The 18,847-nt window shown below is 34.6% G+C and overlaps 1 protein-coding gene across 1 annotated transcript in view; it reads left to right on the top strand.

Moving 5' to 3' along the window:
* Nucleotides 1-2,426: 2,426 nt before the first annotated feature.
* The window catches only part of LOC135839129 (alkylglycerol monooxygenase-like), a 57,958-nt gene continuing 41,537 nt past the window's right edge, over nucleotides 2,427-18,847 (top strand). The window contains exons 1-2 of the mRNA XM_065355014.1: nucleotides 2,427-2,705; nucleotides 3,182-3,212. The gene's annotated coding sequence lies outside the window, so the exon portion shown is untranslated. The remainder of the gene's footprint in view (nucleotides 2,706-3,181; nucleotides 3,213-18,847) is intronic.

The following is an 18,847-nucleotide window of genomic DNA, read 5'->3' on the forward strand; positions in this document are numbered from 1 at the left end:
TTGAAATTTTCGAAAAAATATCATGCAAGGCATCAAAATGGGTTAAAATTTTGCTAGCAGAAATTCAAATATATAGTTGAGAATGCAGTTTGAACTTTTCTGAAGGATTTTGAGCCCAAAATTAAGTACCTACTTACCTGATGATTTTTGGAATTTTTGAAAAAATATGTATGTATCATGCAACATATATCAAAATGGGTTAAAATTTTGCGAAAAATTCAAAAATGTTGACGAAAATTTTCTTTGACCCATTAAAAGATTTTTAAGCTTGAAAATTAAAAGAGTCTCAGGTAATGATTTTGGGGAAGAAATGTCATGTGACCACATGTTCAAATTTTGCGAAGATTTCAAATATTTCGATAAAAAGTTTTTTGAGCTTTTCTAAAGAATTTTGAACCCAAAATTGAGTGACGATTTTTGAAATTTTCGAAAAAATATCATGCTACATATCAAAATGGGCTAAAATTTTTCGAAAAATTCATATAAGTATTTCAATTTGAATGTTTTTTGAGCATTTACCTATGAATAATTTTGAGCAAAAATTGAGTAGGAAAGTCTCGATTTTTCAGGAAAAATACCATTATAACCGATCAAAATATGCTATAATTTTGCAATAAATTTAAATTTATGTACTTCGATATAATTTTTTTGAGCTCTTCTGAAGAACTTCAAGCTCAAACTTGAGTAACAATTTTTGGAATTTTCGAAAAAAATATCATGCAACATATCCAAATGGGTTGAAATTTTGCAAAAAATTCAATTATTTCAATAATCATTTTTTTGAGCTTTTTTGATGAACTTTGAGCCCAAAATATAGTAATGATTTTCAGATTTTTCTGAAGAAGTATCATGCAACCTATCAAAATTGATCAAAGTTTCGCGAAAAATTCAAATATTTCGATGAAAATATTTTTTGAGAATTTCTAAAGAATTTTGAGCATAAAATCTGGGTACCTATCTAATATGATTTTTCAGATTTTTGAATCAACGAATTTTTGGGCTAAAATGAGTAAAATTTTTCAGAGTCTCGTGTGATCCATCGAAATGAATCACTAGTACAGAAAATCGAATGTTGCAATCAAATTGTGATATTTTCAACGATTCTTGAAATTTTCAAAAGTCAGGAACTTGGAAATAAAAATCAATTTATCGATTCTTTCTTGATTTTTAGTTCAATTTAGTTGTTTTATGGTAACACTGAATTTCATTTTTTTTTTCTTTTTTTATTTACAACTACTCGAAAAATTGTTTCGATTTTGCCCCCAAGCTTTTTGAAAAATGCTCAAAAATAAGTTTTTGTCGAACCTCCAAATTTATTTACGCCCCCTCCCCTCCCATCCCCTCCCCTCCCAGAAATCATTGAGTACTTTAATTTCGGGCTGCAAATTCTTCAAAAAGTCTCAAAACATCATCTTCATTGTCAAAATATTTGAATATCTGCTGAAATTTCAAGCTTTCTTGAACGATCGTATGGTACTGAAAATCCGCTCAATTTTGGCTCAAAATTCTTCATAAATACTCGAAAAAAATCTTCGTATAGATATTTGAAATTCTCACGAAATTTGCAATTCCTCTCCCCACTTCCTGGCGTCATTTTAAAAAATGTCCTTAAAAGTGAAAAAAAAAAATCATACAGGAATACAATATTGAAATTTTCAATTTTAATGTGCAAATAGAAGAGGAGGGTAAGTATGTAACAAGAGCTTGACGTATGAAAAATAATTTTGGTCAATTCAAGGCTCAGATGATCCTTAAATATCCAATTCTGTTTTTGGACACTGGAATTTAAAATTAAGAAGGAATTTCATCAAAAAAGTAGTTGCTAATTCATCAATATCTGCAGGTGGTTGCAGTTCTGTGAGTACTTCTGCTAGTGCAGGAGACAGGAGAACTACTTGTGACCAGCAAGGAGGAGCAAGAAAGAACCTATGAATGACAAGTCGTGACATTCAGTGACACTAGACCAGTATTGTAGCTTCACTTAATTAGAGAGAGCCAAAAATGGCATCCGAGGTGCCACAACAGAGGATCATAATTATCAACTACCTACTTGCGTTTTTTGTTTACCCGAAATAATAATTTTATGGGCGATCAAATCAACGCAGAATTTCTTAGTCGATCTTTATAAAATTTGGAATTTAAGTATTCGAACTCGTGACTTTTCACTTAAGTATGTACCTACACAATCGCCAGATTTTTAAGAGCAATTAATGTTGCCAAATTCAACTCCGAAACTTGTTGATTTCATATCGCAATAATTTATCGACAAAGTAAGTATTATGTAGGTAAGTACCTAAAATACGTAAATGAATCAATAAAAATGTAACTTTATTACCGCATTAACGAACGAACAAAGCCTCAAATAGAGAATAAACTTCTGATAAAGAACGCTATCGATTTGGTTATAAACGAAGGATACATAGCTATAAATGTCATCAATATCCAAATCTTGAACAAACTGTACTCGACGGTAAACGTTTGGATTTTTTTCTCGTCGCGGTGTATTTTTCCCCATCTAAATCGGTGACAGTTTTTCAAATTTGTATGTACTGTTCCCATGTATTCGTTACGTTGCGAAACGGCAAAAAGTACTTCGCATCCGGTATCGCATTTTCGTACAGTTAACCGAGCCATCTTACCATTATCCAAGTTGACATTCATCGAAAACAGACGGACGACTAGTATAACTAAGTCCAGTTCAAAAAGTACGTATTTCGCGTTAAATCGGTCCCACGTAGTGTTATTAATTTAACAAATTGCTTAGTAAAACGAGGAATGGTTTTTTTTTCTTTCGGCTTCGCGCGGCGATTAGCGAAAATATACGCGCGATGAATGATTTAAATTAACGCTATATACCTGGCTTGGGCGAGCGTTCGTTGGCCGTACTACGTACCTATAAAGCTAACGTAACGTAAATCTTTAGATAAGCGAATATTTTACATTATTATGGGAGTAATTACTACGCGGACGGCGTTAAAAACGCTGCTACCTAATATATTACATAGGTGTTTTTCTAAAAAAAAAAGAGTGAAAAGTCGACATTCGAGTCTAAAAAAGAAACACGATTGGTGTTTTTCTTTGTTGTTTTTTTTCTCTCTTATGTCTTAGGTAGGTAGTATATATACTATATACTTGTGTATAAAACTGATTAACCTAGATAATGGTAATTTTTTGTTTTCAGGACACATCCGGTACGGCGTCAGCGTGGACAGGTAATTTATACTTTGTACATCATTGGAAAATAAATTGGAATATAGCATGTTGCAGGTGTTCCCCTTTTTAAGTATCCGGTCCATGTTCGAGGGAGGGTTGTGCAGACGTTAACCGCAACACTAGGTTACAACGTTTGGCCATAGATAACGCTATTAATTTCTTCCTTTTTGACCGTTTTGAAGTAAAAGCCGAAGCTGTTTGTGATGGGTATTTCGCGTGTGACCACTCATCCTTTAGAAACCCTGTCTGCGGCAATTATCTCTGTGAATTTTAATTAACTAGGCATTTAATGATAGAAAATGCGGGTAGTTTACCGGTTCGCATAACGTACGGCGCGAGGATAATGGTTACCGTGTATACTGTGTAGTATAGGTAGAGGTACATTTCACCAAGGTGCCGGATAAAGGTGCCTTTGCCATCACTCTGTACGTATAGTGGTGGGTATGTGTTGGAAATATGATTCGTACGTACGTATGGTATATACCGCATATCAACACCGTATCGTTATGTGACACGATGACGATGACGAGTTATTATTCGTGTACCTAGTTTGGCTGTGTGTAATTTCATTCGTCGTATGGGGTAGAAAGTGGTGAAAAAATTATTCGAATTTGGTTTTGTGTACCTCTGTAGCGGCCTTATCTCATTCCCTGGAAATTTTTACCAGTAATTTAGTAACAGATGCAAGTTATTAAGCAGAAGTTTCCAGTAATTTAAGGTGCACCGGGGGAAGTCAGAACGTTTTTTCACAATTTCAACTTTGATCAGCTGTTACTCTCGTACTAATGAACCAATATGGCTGAAATTTGGTATGTAGGTTCCCATAAGGGTTCTTAACCTATGGTAAAAATTTCAGCGCGATTGTCACAGTAGCTTTCGCACAATCGAATAAAATGTAACTTGTTCTGACTTACCCCGCTTTGGGGTAAGTCAGAAAATCTACAAAATTAATTGGTGATTTTAGGATTCGACCCTGATCGATGCGCAATATGTCGAATAATATGTTTTCGAGGTCGTAGAATCCGAATCTGGAGTTATTTTTTTGTAGGATTGGGGGGTGAGGCGTGGGGAGAGGGAAAATTTCAAAATTTTTCTACATTATCATGTAATATGTCGAATAGTATGTTTTCGAGGTCGTAGAATCCGAATCTGGAGTTATTTTTTCAGTAGGAGTGGGGAGTGAGGCGTGGGGAGAGGGAAAATTTCAAAATTTTCCTACATTATCATGTGATATGTCGAGTAATATGTTTTCGAGGTCGTAGAATCCGAATCTGGAGTTATTTTTTTTGTTGGGGTGGGAGGTGAGTCAAGGGGAGAGAGAGTAAATTACAAATTTTGCCTATATTAATGTGTAATATGTCGATTGATATGTTTTTGAGGTCGTATAATTCGAATCTGGGGTTATTTTTGCAGGGGTAGGAGGTGAGGCAAGGGGAGAGGAGAAATTTTGAATTTTGCCTATAAAATTGTGTAACATGTTGATTGATATGTGTTCAAGGTCGCAGAATTCAAATCTTGAGCTAGTTTTGAGGGTTGAGTGCTATTCAAATACATTTGGGGAGAGGGGGGTTGTGGCCTACTGTGCCCCGTGCAAGTTGGAACAGTAATGAAATGAGCTAACTAATGATTATTTGAAATACCTTCCGCTCAAAAACACGGATGTATATGAAAATGGCGATTTGTAGAAATCTCCCCCTCCTGCCTATTATGGCATTTTGGCTGTCATTGTGGTAACTTCCGAAAAACAATTCATCTGACAATTTATTGTAGAGTACAAAAATGTATTTGTGAAAAATTGAAAAACTCATGTTAGGAGAAAAAATAAGCATCTTCTGAGAAAACAAAACAAAAAATCCCCAAAACATAGTAACACCACTCCAAAATACACTTCTCACATCATCCTGCAGAAAAAAACACATGATATTGCCTGATTGTATAGCATTTTTTTTTTCAAAACATGTTCTGAATTCTGAATTTACATAAAAAGCTGTCAACTTTGAACATCAGTGGTATAAGAAAACATTGAGGTAAATAAGAACCAAATTTGGAATTTTTTACTTTCCTCATTCTACCAAAAAATCAACTCCAGATTCGAACTCTACAACCTTGAAAACATCAATCGACGTATTACACCATAATATAAGCAACATTTGAAATCCCCCACCCATACGAACCTACGACTCACCTTCCACCTTCACCACAAAAAATGACTCCGGATTCAAATTCTAGGACCTCGAAAATATATTATTCGACATATTACACAATAATGTGTGAAAAATTTGAAATTTTCTCCTCCCCACGCCTCACCCCCCACTCCTACTAAAAAAATAACTCTAAATTCGGATTCTACGACCTTGAAAACATATCATTCCACATATTACACAATAATATGTGAAAAATTTGAAATGTTCTCCTCCACACGCCTCACCCCCCACTCCTACCAAAAAAATAACTCTAAATTCGGATTCATACGACCTTGAAAACATATCATTTCACATATTACACAATAATGTGTGAAAAATTTGAAATGTTCTCCTCCCCACGCCTCATCCCCCACTCCTACAAAAAAATTAACTCCAGATTCGGATTCTACGACCTCGAAAACATATTATTCGACATATTACATGATAATGTAGGGAAATTTTGAAATTTCCCCTCTCCCCACGCCTCACCCACCACTCCTACCAAAAAAATAACTCCAGATTCGGATTCTACGACCTCGAAAACGTATCAATCGACATATTACACAATAATGTTGGGAAAATTTGGAATTGCCCCCTCCCCCACGCCTCACCCCCCCCCCCCACTCCTACCAAAAAAAATAACTCCAGATTCGGATTCTACGACCTCGAAAACATATCATTCTATGTATTACAAATCGATGAAGTCGAATCCTAGTTGTCAATGTTCACTTTTCTGACTTACCCCATAGCACTAATTTAGGGGGTAAGTCAGAAAAAGCGATATAAATAATGAATACTTTAAAATTTAAAAAAATTGAATACTTGGAGTTTTACATTATTGTTTTAGGAATACTTTCACTTATAATATCACTTTTACTGATGATTTCTTCTGAGGTAAAAAGCAGTTTGAAAAACACTGGTTACAATTTGAAATCAAATTCAAAACAGCAACTAAAAAAGAACCAATCAAAAGCCTGTAAAATGAAACTGGGTCGCGAAATTTTTTATGCTGTGATGAAGTAGGGGTAGTACCCTCAAGTTACCCCTGGGTAGCGCTTCGGCAGATATAAGCCTCTAAGAGCTAGAGCAGTTTTTCTGACTTACCCCGAATTCGGACTTCCCCTGGTGCACCTTACCAGAAATTACCTGGAGTTTAGCAAAAATTGCTCGTCATATTCAACAAAAATTACCAGTAATTTACCAAGAATTACCAGTAAATTACCAGTAATTTACCAAAAAATGACCAGTAATTTACAAAAAAAATGACCAGTAATATACCAACAAAATGATCAGTAATTTACCAAAAAATGACCAGTAATTTACAAAAAAATGACCAGTAATTTACCAAAAAATGACCAGTAATTCACCAACAAATGACCAGTAATTTACCTAAAAATTACCAGAGATTTACCAAAAAACTACCAGAGATTTACCAAAAAATTACCGGTAATTCACCCAAAAATTACCAGTAATTCATCCAAAAATTACAGGTATTTGCATAAAAAAAAACAAAAAACAAAACATAACGGTATAGTTCATCAGAAAATAAAAACTTTAAAAAAATTCTTGAGAAATTACCGGAAATTCGCCAAAAAAAATTATCAATAATTCATCAAAAATGACTAGTATTTGCCTAAAGTTACCCATTAATTTACTAAAAATTACCAAATACCAATTGCCTCAAATACACCATAAATTACCGATAATTTACCAAAACAAAATATGTACTAGTAATATAGGTAGCAGAAAAATACCGGTAATTTACTACAAAAAAGTATCTACTGATAATTTACAAAAAATTTCCCGTAATGTTTACAGAAAATTACTGGTACATAAATGAAAAATTGACCATAACTTACAAAAAAATACCAGTAATTTACCAAAAATTACCAGTAATTTACCAAAAATTACCAGTAATTTACCAAAAATTACCAGTAATTTACCAAAAATTACCGGTAATTTACCAAAAATGACCGGTAATTTACCAAAAAATGACCAGTAATTTACAAAAAAAATCATCAGTAATTTACCAAAAAATGACCAGTAATTTACAAAAAAATGATCAGTAATTTACCAAAAAATGACCAGTAATTCACCAACAAATGACCAGTAATTTACCTAAAAATTACCAGAGATTTACCAAAAAACTACCAGAGATTAACCAAAAAATTACCGGTAATTCACCCAAAAATTACCAGTAATTCATCCAAAAATTACAGGTATTTGCATAAAAAAAAAAACAAAAAACAAAACATAACGGTATAGTTCACCAGAAAATAAAAACTTCAAAAAAATTCTTGAGAAATTACCGGAAATTCGCCAAAAAAATTATCAATAATTCATCAAAAATGACTAGTATTTGCCTAAAGTTACCCATTAATTTACTAAAAATTACCAAATACCAATTGCCTCAAATACACCATAAATTACCGGTAATTTACCAAAACAAAATATGTACTAGTAATATAGGTAGCAGAAAAATACCGGTAATTTACTACAAAAAAGTATCTACTGATAATTTACAAAAAATTTCCCGTAATGTTTACAGAAAATTACTGGTACATAAATGAAAAATTGACCATAACTTACCAAAAAATACCAGTAATTTACAAAAAACTTGAAAAAAAAATGTCTGAGTTTAGGTATTTCAGTCACGAGAAGGTTTTTTTCGAGTATTTTCAATACTTACTGATAAAATTTCAGTGCCTAGGTACGATCTCTTTGAGAATTTAACACAAAGTGATCAGTTTGTCGGACCCTCATTACAATATTGAAACAAGAGTGGGCGAGATTCGAATCGTGAATTTTTATTCGCGATTCGTGATTTGAATCATTTTCAAAGCAGTTCTTTCATTTGGAATCAATAATTCGAAATGATTCGATTTGCCGAAATAAAGTAGATATAATGATTCGTTACTCAGGATTCAAAAATTTCAACGATTCGCTTTTGTGATTCGAATCAGTTTTTTCTTCTTTCAATTCAATTTTCAACGCCATAAAAATGGTGTTTTTGATTTTTCAATGATTAACCTCAATTTTAATTAAGTACATAAATTTACAATAAAAAATGTTCCTATCTTTGAAAAAAATGACAGAAAAAAGCAAGAAGGCAAGACCAGCGATTTAAAAAAAAATTGATTCGTAATTCGAATCATTTTACAAAAGATTCTCTAGATTGGCGATCCGAAGTGATTCGAATTGCTGAAATTGAAGGTGATTCGTGATTCGAATCATTTTTTACCCAACTCTGCCCACTCATGTCCCAAAAATGAACGCCCCCAAAGAATAAAATATTTTTTGGGTTCTAAATTTTCGAAAAATTTCACAAAAATGGTCGGAAAATGTAATTGGGTAGCTACTATTTTGAGAATCGTCTTCTCTAGCCACAAGCCTTATTTCTTAGAGTTTGAGCTTAATTTCGAGTCTGTAGGTCTCAAAATTTTTTTAAAAAACTGCTCAGAATGGTTGAAAAATGTGATTGAGCCGCTGGAATCCCCAGAATCGTCATTTATAGTCAAAAAAGTTGAATTTCCTGGAGTTTGGGGCACAACTTTGAGTCAATAAAGCATTCCAATGGGTATTTTTTGGACCCAAAAATGTCAACAAATTGTCAAAAAAAAGTCAAAAAATCGGCGATTAGGCAGCTGTTATGGGAATTGTTTTTTCTACTCATAGGCCGAGTTTCTTGAAATTTGAACGCAATTTTGAATCTGCGCATTCAAAAGAGTATTCTTTAGATCTACAGTTTTTCAAAAAATGTCCCAAAATAAATCGAAAAATGCGATTCTACTGCTGAAACTTTTGGAATCGTCTGAAATTCCGCTTGTGACTAGAAAAGATGATTTCCAAAGTTGTAGCAGCCCAATCGCATTTTCGACCATTTTTGGACAATTTTCCAAAGATTATGGGGCCCAAAAATGGGATATACTTAATAACCTTTGACGCTTGATATATCCTGGAAATGACTACTATGCTTTTTTAGGCACTTTTTTTAATTTTTTGATCAGTGAAATGGACCAAAAATCGATATTTTGAGACCTTTGGACTCCTGTGGACCCTGTGGTTTTCTGGTCAAATCAATTATGCACAATTTTTTCGTTAATTTTTCTAGACTTCTTTCTTATTCTATTTTTTCTGATTTTTTTTTTTTTTAGATTTCCGACAATTTTATTTAAGTATACAGTTTTAAATTAATAATATTTTACCTACTGGTTTTTTCCATAACATTTTAATGTTAATAAGAACTTAATTTCACGGATTTTTGAAAAAAATTACACAATTTTTTGGTAAAATGTTGATATTAAGCTCGATACTTATTTTAAATAATTTTAGCAGTAGACCGTTATGCAACTCAATCAGCAGATCTCTTCATATATTGCATATACGAGATGATTCGGCAGGCAAAATGAATCCCAAGATGAAGTAGGTATAGACGCATCGTCAAAAAAATTCTTTATTCATCCCAAAAAAAATAATTTTGTCATTCAAACTAAACAAACACCTTACTTCCGCACATTGGAACAAAAATCTAAATTATTTGTATGTATAAGCTTTCAAAAAGGTTTCGAGACCACAAATTATCAATGAGAAAAAAAACCATTATCGTAAAAATTGACGTCAAATAATGAAAGAAATCCAAGCTGGAAACCATTCTCATACACGAGTGAACTTCTCCATCATCCCTCCCTCCTCCCTTCGCCAACGCAAAAATTTGAAAATTATCTACATAGAACTGTATTGTACGAGTAAAATGAGCATATTGGGCGTTATTGGGCATGCTGGTGCGAAACCAAATTTCGACGGGACGCGAAGTGAAAACTGTCAAACTAGTAGAAAGTTTCGGTTGCACTCGAAGAGAGAATATATATACTGTAGAGGCGAGATAAATAGTAAATAATTTATTCAGAATTTTATTCACGATGAAATTGACCATTCCGCCAGTCGCGTTAGCTTTGATAATGGCAAAACTTGCTTAAATAGTTTCGAAACCGGAGAACCAGAGCCAGCATCGTCGACGGTCGACGGTCCAATCCTATACACTGTATCTTTTCAAAGCTAATCATGCGGTACGGTAATTTTGTTTCTGGTTTTGTTTCTCCATTGCTGAGATTTCGTGACTTTATTCATTTGCGTAGACCGGGAACTGGGAAGTACTCTTGAGAATTGTATTGCGGTTTTGCGAGCCGAAGCGCGTTATGTTACATTGCATTTTTACCATGTTAATGTAGGCTGGAATTTCGATTGCTCGATAAGCGACATATTTTTAGAGCTGTTTGCATAAATTATACTGCTACCGCGTACCCTGAGCTTTGTAGGCTGCTTCGTCATACTGAAACTCGTATTACTTAAAGTGTACATTACAGTGTAAAGCATTCTTTCGTAGGCGAGTTATTTTTAAATTCGAAATTTATTCCAATGGTTGGCTCTTGAAAATTGTATGCCCAAGTGCTTCGATGAATCACAAATTGAAAAAATTTCAAAAAAATTGACTCCAAAGTCATCGAGTGGTTAAATTTAAAAAATATAGGTATTATTTGAACTCTCAATGAGTTTGATATATTGATAGTCCGGCATATGATAATAGGAGTAATTGCAGCCCCCCCCCCCCGCCGAAGATCATGCAAAAATTTATCACCTGTCAAAATTTCAAGTGCTAAAGTGCGTTTTTCGATTTTTGGTGAATTTTTGAAAATCGAATTTAGGCCAAAAATGAGGGGAAAAATCAAAATTTCACCAAATTGACCAAGAAAGCTGAAATTTGGGATATACCCTATTTTCGACATGCCAAATCGATTGGAAACGGCTTCAATCCATTTTGAGCAGTTCTGGAGCCTCCAGAAGATTTTTGAAACTTTAAATGTTCACAAAATTTCATCAAAATGGAGATGGAAAGCTGAAATTTACTCTACACTTCAATTTTGACACCCTCTGAAGACGACTTCAGGTGGGTTCAAGTAATTTTAGGGCCTCCAGCGATTTTTTTTTTGAAAATTACTAAAGCCTTCAGCAGATTTTTTGAAACTTTAAATTTTCACAAAAGGCTATAGGTGGATAAGTATGGCGAATTTGCCCCCGAGAGCTTCAGGGTTGATATTTGCATGGAAGGTGGGTATCTGGGTACCCTTGAGCACTTTCCGTCACGAAAGTTTCAGACCCCCAGACCCCCCCGTTTTTGAGAACCCCCCCCCCCCCCCCTTTCATGAAATTACAATAGAAATTTTTTTCTCTGTCCCATGTGAACCGTTTTTTTTCAATTTTTTGGTATGTTGTAAACATCCATAAGAGGTATCCCTACAAAAATTTTCACCCCCCTCCCCCCATATTTCCCTCCCAAAATGACGTTTTTTAGCTTTGTTTGCCCGTTTTAGCAATGATCATGATTCTGCACAAAAAAGGGAATAGCATTTTTAAATGTGTTTTCGACTCCCAAAAAACATATATTTTTTTCAAAAAAAAAATTTTGGTGGGTCGTGGTCAAAAATTGAAAAAACTAACAGAGGGGGTAAAAATGAATTCTGGTGTAAATTATTGTTTTTGGTAAACGAGATATCGTTTCCATATGAATCGAACCCCCCCGAACACGAATATGACGTCCAATTTAATGCTACCCTCAACCACACCCCTCCAGTGCCTCTGCCCCCACCTCAATTTTTACTATTATATTAAAAATTGAGCTCGTATAATAATATTGGTGTCGTTCTCATATGAATCAAACACCCCGAACACGAATATGAAGTCAAATTTTATGCTACCCTCATCCACACTCCTCTGGTGCCTCTGCCCCCACCTCAATTTTTACTGTATTAAAGGTTGAGCTATTTTCATAATGTTGGTGTCATTTTCATATGACTCGAATACCCCGAACACGAATATGACGTCCAATTTAATGCTACCCTTGAAGACGACTTCAGGTGGGTTCAAGTAATTTTATGGCCTCCGGCGACTTTTTTTGAAAATTACTGGAGCCTCCAGTAGATTTTTGAAACTTGAAATTTCCACAACATTAATAATTTATCAAATGGAGTTGGCAAGCTGAAATTTACTTCGCAGACTACATGGTGGTTTCAAATGGATTTGAAGCTTCCAGCTACTTTTAGGAAATATCAATTTTCCAAAGAAAACGTCATACAACCTTTCAAAAAGTTGCTGGAGGCTCCAAAACGACTTAAAATTCACCAGCAATCAACTTCGTAGCGTATTGAAATTAGTTTGCAGAATGAATTTCGACTCTCCATCTTGGTTTGATAAAATTTTGGGGAAATTTCAAGTTTCAAAAATCTACTGGAGGCTCCAGTAACGTTCAAAAAAGTCGGTGGAGGCTCTAAAATGACTTGAAATCCACTAGAAGTCGTTTTCAGAGGGTGTTAAAATTGGAGTGTAGAGTAAATTTTAGCTTTCCATCTCTATTTTGATGAAATTTTGTAAAAATTGAAAGTTTCAAAAATCTGCTGGAGGCTCCAGGAATTTTCAAAAAGTCGCTGGAGGCTTCAAAACGACTTGAAATTCATTTGCAATACTTCGTAGCGTATTGAAATTAGATTTGAGAATAAATTTTAGCTTTACAACTCCAATTTGATGGAATTTTGTGGGAATTTCGAGTTTCAAAAATCTGCTGGAGGCTCCAGAACTGCTCAAAACGAATTGAAACCGTTTCCAATCGATTTGTAATGTCAAAAATAGGGTATATCCCAAATTTCAGCTTTCTTGGTGAATTTGGTAAAATTTTGATTTTTCCCCTCATTTTTGGCCTAAATTCGATTTTCAAAAATTCACCAAAAATCGAAAAACGCACTTTAGCACTTGAAATTTTGACAGGTGATAAATTTTTGAATGATCTTTCGATCTACTTTTGTACGGTTTGAAAAATTGTGTGCAAGTCCTATGTTAAAACGCAAAATCTGTGATTTCGGCTGACCTGTCAATCAAAATGGCCGCCATTTTGTAAGTAAGGCCAACTTTTTTTTGGCAAGTTTGCTTTAAAATGTTCCTTAGGATGTCCCCTTTAAGGAAAAAGTTGTCCCGGAGGATCGGCGGGGCCGTGCAATTACTCCTATTGTCATATGCCGGACTATAAGACTTGATGAGCTCGAACTGCTCGAAGAGATTGGATCAAAAGGAACAAGCCAGTATTCAAACTGAGGTCTTCGTACCTACTCCCCAGAGGTATTCAGATTTCATTTTAGAAATTGGCCGCAAATTTTTTCATAAAATTTTGAATATAAGTAATGTTAAAAATCCACCAAATTTAAAGACCCGTTCAATTTATCGAGAAAAAAAACACGATATGAAGGACGAAAAAAGTACAAACCCTTTAGTTATGCTGCTGAAACACATGTTCTTGTTGGCGAAAAGCTTCGATTCGTTTCAAGATAGGGAGTATGGTAAGAGCCAAAAAGGACGAGGAGGTAAAGATGAGGCTCGGGTAGGTATATACAAACGTGGTATTTCAGGCATCGTGATAAAAATTCATGTATTCGTTAAATTCTGCGAGCTGCGAGAGACTCTATGGGAATTTTATTATGTACGCGAGTCGCGTCTGCCTCTCCTTTTTGTCTTTCTCGATATAGATATCGGGCAAGACAGGCGCAGGTTTTTAGCATATTTGCAAATGAGAATATCGAATTAATTTTTCATTTATAAACGACTCGACGTGCTCCTTTTATATAGTTTCATCATCCGATAAATCTCGCCCGTTTTTATGTACGAAACAAAACATAATTCGGGACGGCGGCGGCGCCGCGGCGATTTAATTGAAAATGCCGAGTGAGAGAGCTACATAGCAGACAAAGGAAGGGGAGAGCAAATAAGTTCGATGCTTCGAAGACGTAGTACTACGTGAGGTGACGAAGAAAGGTCCACTCAGGGTGGAGGGGCGTGGCTCGAGGCTGGGGTTCGTATATAAATATGCTAATATAAGCCTAAAAGGCGAAGTAGCATGTTCAACTAATCAAAAACACAAACTTTATCACAAACGAATTAACAAATATCTTAAATAGAGTCTTAACACGGAAAGTTTTATTTAATTAATATTCCCAAGTTATTATTCTTTTTAGCGCTTTGCGAAATGCTAAATCAAAATGATAATACGGCGAAGGAGACGAGAAGGAGTCGAAGGTGGAGGTGTTCGAAACGAATAAGCTGCTATTGTACTCGTGTACCAGCGTAAGGTCTACGGCTACGATGCTTTATACGGTGTAACCTCTCTCTACGTCGTATTCGTTCTCTGGTTCTTTACGATATGGTCGTTATATTGCGTATAGGGTGTGCGATAAATCCTGCCCCGAGTATAATTAATCGTCTACTTTGGACATATCGCATATTTTTAGAGGCACCAAGTTGAACTCTGAAACCCTTGTTGAACTTCAAAATCAAAATTGAGCTACCTGCACCAGTGGGTCTTGGGGCCCAAAATTTTAAAAATATATAACATGGGTAATTAGATATCAAGTACCTAGTTCGAGGTTTTTGAAGGCACTAAATTCTAATTCTGAAAACTGTATGACCCCAAAACTGAAATTGAGCTTCTCAGAGGGGGCGAGGGGCCAAAATTTCGAAAAGTATAACATGGATATCAAATTAGGATAGGTTTTTGAAGGGACTAATATTGTGATTCTGAAAATCGTTGAATCCCAAATCTAACTTGAACCTTCCTCAGAGAGAGTATTAGGACCCAAAATTCTGAAAAATAACCCAGGGATCAAACTATAGGGGTTTTTGGAGGTCCTGATTCTAATTATGAAAACCGACTGTGCCCAGAAACCTAAATAAATCTAGGCTTTTAGAATAGTGCTTAATACAGAGTATGAAAAAAGTAGCAATAAATTCAAGTGCAGGCCCTTGAAAAAATTGGTTGCGATTCTGAAAACCGTAGTATCCTGAAACCAAAATTCCAACTTTGAGATGGGGTCTTGGGGCTTGAAATTTTGAAAAATACAACATGGGTATCGAATTATAGGTTTTCGAAGGCACTGACCACGTTTGCAAAATTAATCGTAATTCTGAAAACCGAAGGATGCTAAAATCAAAATTCCAACTCTCGTTAGATGGGGTCTTGGGGCTTGAAATTTTGAAAAGTATAACATGGGTATCGAATTATAGGTTTTCGAAGACACTGATGCTGTTTGCTAAATTGAGTATTTTGGAGCGAGGCAGTAAGTTTGGGGCTGGAAATTATATAAAATGTAATATATGGTTATCAAATGACAGGTTTTTGAAAGTACTGATTCTAGCTAATACATTTTAATCCCAAAAATCTATATTCAACCCCCTCCTCCCTCCTTCATCCCTCCCTCCCTCTTTGCCTCCCAGAATGGGACTTGAGGCCCAAAACTTGTAAAAGTGTATCAGAGGTATTGAATTATAGGCTTTTGAAGCCACAAATTTTTATTCTGAAAAAAATTTGACCCCAAAAACCTACAAAAATTGAGGTCCTGGAGCGGAGCTCGGGGTCCAAAATTTTGAAAAATATGAAAATAAGTATTGACTCACTGGCAGGTTTTTTAAAACAGTGATTCTGATTCTGAAAATTCATTAGACCCAAATATCACATTAGGCCCCCTAAGAAAAGCTCGAGACCTCAAAGTTTTGAAAAATTCAACTCGAGTATCGAATCATAGATTCTGATTCTTGAAGGCGCTGATTTCGATTCTGAAAACCCATTTGAGCTTCCTAGAAAAACACTCAAGACCCAATATTCTAAAACATGAAGTATAGGTATCGATTCAAAGGTTTTTCAAAGCACTAATTCTAATTATGAAAATTGGTTGGCTCCAAAACATTAATTAAGCCACCTGAAGCCTTTTTTTTGGATCTCAAAATTTTGAAAAATGAAATATGAGTTTTCGAAGGCAATGATTTTGATCCTGAAACTTGTTTTAACCCAAAACCAGGGTCTGGAGATCGAAATTTTCTAAAACCAACAAACAAAAAAACAATATGGTTATCGAATTACAGGTTTTGCAGGCACTGATTCTGATTCTGTAAACTTTTGACCCCATAAACCAGAGCTTCGTATAAAAGGGACATGGGCTCAAAAATTTAATAAAATGTAAAGGGTATCGAGTTACAAATTTTCAAAGACATCTGATTTTGATTCTGAACTTCGTTTGACTTCAAAATCAAAATTTTGAGTCTCCTAGAGGAGCGCTCGAGGCTCATCATTTTATAAAATGCAATGCGCTTATTAAAATATCAATTTTTCCAAGACATCGATTCTGATTCTGAAATTCGTTTTTAATCGCAAAATCAAAATTAATCACATTTTTCCAAATTTTCAACTCCTTTTATAAAGCTTTTGATCACCTCTTTTTCTCTACATACATATTATAGGTACCTATTTAAAAAAAAAAAAAAAAAAAAAGTAATCACGCACAAAATCTGGAATTGTAAGGTTAATATTTCGAGTTTTATTCTTCAAAAATTGTTTTTATTCTTATTGATTAAAAAAAATTAATGATTTTTCAATTTTCCAAATTTCGTTGAACAGAAAAATTAGTTCGAACCACTGAAAAGTTTCAAGAGGTTTTAAACATTACTCACGTGTATTAGATAAATTTGCAACAATAAATTAGAAGCGATGAAGAAAAATCTTGAAAAATCTTTTCATATCTGACGATTCGTTGGCGAACATCTTCTAGACGAAGTATAAAAACTAGGTACATTGCATCGTACTCGTACATATACGGTAGCTTTACCATCATCCTATATAGCAACTTGAGGTCAGGTTATTGACTAAAACTTATAACTTATTGCGTTCCACCATCGCATCACTTCCTGCAGAGTTGATGCTCGTTTTAAGTAGAGCATATCCTAAGGCCGATCTCACATCAAACGAACGAAAAGCCTCGCCTTCAATACATTTCGCAATACGGAGATAAAAGACCCTCGAAGCAAAACTGTCAATACTTGATCCCTCGTCATAAGTTGAAAAAAAGTGTTCTTATTAAAGCGTTCTTCATTTCTTAATATTACATTCTTAGTAAGCAGACATTTCAACGGATAAAGTTACAGTCTACATCCAAATTACCATAAAAGAAGCTTTCGATGAAATTTTAAAAGTATTTGGTTGCTAGGTTTCATTTCTGCGTGTAGATAGATAGGTATATACGAGAACTATATTATATATTTTCTTCTCCGTGACCCTACTTTTCACATCGTATAAGGAAATTTTTTTTACCACGTTTTTAGCCGAAAATTTCAACTCGATGTAAAATTGAAAATATACTCGAAAGATTGTTTATCGATTTAAAGCATTCGGCACGGTGGTCTTTTTCTTTTTTTTTCGAGTTGTACGTATTTTTGTTGAATATCAATCTTCGCACATTGCTCGAGACAGCTACACGTGGGACTTTTGCGAAATAACGCGCGCGGTATCATCTTGAGAAAAGAAATCAGTATAGTCTAAATAAAAAGAAAAACTTGTTGTTTTGCGCATTATTAGAGCGGAACGCGTTCGTTCAAATGAGTACCTCTACCTACAACTTTGTACGGCAAAGCGATTTTCTAAAAGTATTGGTAATTAGGTTCTTTGCCATCATCAAATTTTCACTCGAAATGACCGGCACAAGTGTTAACGTGTCGAAAATTACAAAACTGCCTCGCCTATGTAGGTAGGTACCTTCTGCGTAACAAATAAAAACCGATAAGTGATTTTCAAAACGTATCAAACCGCTCGAGTCTTATCACCTTTTGCGAAAGTTTCGATGAAAATGAACATCCCCTATTACGACGTATCGGAGATAGTATAAAAGAACCTATCGTAGGAGCAGAAGTACCTACCAACATTTGAAATAACAGGTAACTAAATGGGAAAAGTCAGGTAGAAATGTGAAAGATTTATCATTAACTATATAGGAATGCTAATGAGCAAAACATATCTACATAATGGAAAATGGCAACTCTATGAATTTCTAATCAGCTCCGTTAAGCTTTAGTGTAACTTACGGTGACACATTCGAAGTGTATCTAAATCTATTACTTATTCGTGTAATAGTATATTTCTGCATATTTACCTTACCCACCCTACGTTTGCTTCTCATCGGTCCTTCTACATATTGCTTGCATAAATCTCGCGTGCTAGCCACAGAAATTGTTTTAAGAAATATTTAATTCAATTAGGTACGTGAATACTTTCGATTAATGGATGAATTTATTTTAGTGTAATTTTCACACTTACCGACTACCTACCTCAATAGGGTATATTATGTGCATTGAATGGTTGTATTTGTATTATTGTTCATTTTCTCATGCATATCAAAACATTGAAATCTCACGCTATCGATAAGTATTTCATTATGTACCTACCTACTTACTGCACCTTTAAATTTATGTTGACTAACAATTTTATGAGGGAATATCTTGAGGTGTCCTCTTTAGACTTAAACGAGTCCATGATTTTTGGAAATGGTATGGTTTGAAACCTACATAGGCTAATCGAAGTGCCGTTCAAATTA

The sequence above is a fragment of the Planococcus citri genome, chromosome 3 (genome assembly GCF_950023065.1).
Source record: "Planococcus citri chromosome 3, ihPlaCitr1.1, whole genome shotgun sequence".
Classification (NCBI taxonomy): domain Eukaryota; kingdom Metazoa; phylum Arthropoda; class Insecta; order Hemiptera; family Pseudococcidae; genus Planococcus; species Planococcus citri.